This window comes from Drosophila nasuta, chromosome 3 (assembly GCF_023558535.2).
Source record: "Drosophila nasuta strain 15112-1781.00 chromosome 3, ASM2355853v1, whole genome shotgun sequence".
Taxonomy (NCBI): domain Eukaryota; kingdom Metazoa; phylum Arthropoda; class Insecta; order Diptera; family Drosophilidae; genus Drosophila; species Drosophila nasuta.
In genome coordinates this window covers 53,295,293-53,297,783 of record NC_083457.1, presented here as the reverse complement: position 1 = coordinate 53,297,783, position 2,491 = coordinate 53,295,293, and positions in this window count along the sequence as shown.

The following is a 2,491-nucleotide window of genomic DNA, read 5'->3' as shown; positions in this document are numbered from 1 at the left end:
TTATTTGAAATCGTTTGTAAACATTCATTTTGGATTTGTTTGCAAGCGTTATTAAATTCTTTTCAAATTGTTTGTTTACAAATATTTTATCAATTAAAATGCAAACATTTTTTTACGTTTTCCTCCTTCTAAATTTAGCTCTTCCTACTCGTCATATTTTTAATTCATAAATTGGAATGTGGACTTTCAACGTTTCCCAGAAACATTAACGTTTACAATCAATGTTTATAAATTTTCTTCTTATTATTTTTTTTTTTTTGCTGTCCAGCTCCCACAGGCTTAACTGCCCACGAGTTTTGATATGGGTATCCGACTTGGACTTTTGCGTATATTTATAATTATTATTGACAATTCGCAGTACCCTTTTTTAGTGGGCTGATGATAACGGTCAAGTTGATTCCACATCACACAAAGTCCACACAAACACAACAATATCAAAAGTGAAAAGCGTGGAGTTTTTTTCCCCATCAAATTCTCTTTTGTCAATGCCAACAAAAAACCATTGTTGTTATTATTCACGCTTAGAATTATTATAATAATTTTATATATAAGCAGACAGCTTGAAATGTTACGTGACTGGAAATAACATTTCGACTGTAGTTCAATGACTTTTTTGAGCAATTTTAAGCTGCTTTGTTTGAGTTTTTTTCTGTTGTTTTTAATGACTTAAGCTGCTGTTGGAAATTAAATATATGTGATCAATTAGAGTGCAAGATTAAAAGACCTCGAAAGTCGATAAGCGGCATAAGAAGCGCGGTTTTGGCGAAACTCAACTTGCAATAGAAGCTGCTTCAAACTGTCATAAACTGTAAATACAGACTAAAAGCTAGCGAAGTGAACGCTGCGGGCAACCAAACAGAGTCAGCGACAGGAGCGGTTCAGAGAGAGCAAGGGGCGCCCAAAAACTTGGTAGTTCATAGAAATATCTACAGAGTATTTAATGATTGCATGAAAATTTATATGCTTATGTAGTTTACTTCAATTAGCAAACTAACTTATTTAAAGAAATGAATAACAATTAAATAAAAAACTAATTAAATTTATAATTTTGATAGAAATATAATATTTAATGTATAGTTTATCATTTTAAAAATTCCTAATTTAATATTTATGTAATATATTTTTATATTAAAATAAAATTAAAATTTAATAAATATATTATTAAAATATTTTTGTTTATATGAAATTTATGACTATTTATTTATGAACAACTATATAATATTTTGGTTTTATATAGAGTGACTTTGGTTCCGAATAAAAAAGTTATTATTAAAGTAAAAGAACCCTAATTTGTTGTGTTTGTTCTTTGAATATTTATTAACAAATTCTTACACAAAACATAACAAAATAAACTAATTGGTCTCATTAAAAAATAATACAAAAAAACAACTTGCATGTACTCAATTATGCTTAACTTGAACCTTCCAACAAAAGTTGTATATACATACATTTTAATAAATTTACTTTTATTGCATCTTTAACTCTTTAAATTATTCAACAAGTCTTTATAAAATGTGTAAAATGTCATCTCTTACATAAAACTATGTCAATTTTCAATTACTGCCTAAACTTCAATATTTTATTTTTTTCAAATCTGTTTTGAATTGAATATAAATACAGTGATATATAGATTTTTATAATGTATTATTTTACAAGATAAATTGAAAACTTGTTTGCAAAATTGTTTTTGACATTTATTGATTAATCAATTGAATTGAGCAGCTGAATGGGTTAAGCATCCCCAAGGAAATCAATCGAGCTGCGTTTTTTCTCCAGCACCTTTGGATGTCAAGTACGTCCCTGATGTGACGTTTATGGTCGCGGAATGAGCGCATCCAGAATTTAAGTTCAATGGGCAATATTCTGGTTGGCGAGAATGAAATGCCACCAAGTGCTGAGCTGCGTGAGATGTCAGGGACGAGGACGAGTACGAGACTCAGTCAGACAGTCAATATCCAGCAGCCATCGTAAATTGTCGCTTTTCCAACTCATGCCAGAGTATGTGTGTTGGGTGTGTGTAAGTTTGTTTGTTTGAATAACCCTTTGGCATGACACACATCAGCAGGAGGCTAAGGATACAAGAGAAGAGCATTTCAGCGCCTGCAGCTTTCATTAGTTCAATGTTCAATGCCAATGTTGTGTTGTGTTTTTTTTTTTTGCTTTTGGCTTTTGTGTCTTGGGCCTGTGTCTCTGGCAGTTTCGGTATTTTTTTTTAATTTCCAACATCGTGTAGTTTGTCACTGTCTACCTGTGGGTGGCTATGTGTCAGTCTGTCTCTCTCTCTGTCTCTCTCTCTCTCTCTCTCTCTCTCTCTGTCTCTCTCTCTGTCTGCTGTGTGCTGTGCGTCTGATTAAATGAACACCAGCTGATGCAGGACTCGCTTGCAGCACACACACATTCAGAATATGCAAATTTTTATTGTTGACTGTCTGCCTGCTGCGAACAAGTTGCAAGCTGACGACATTTCAAAGAAAAATTTAATCACTTGTTA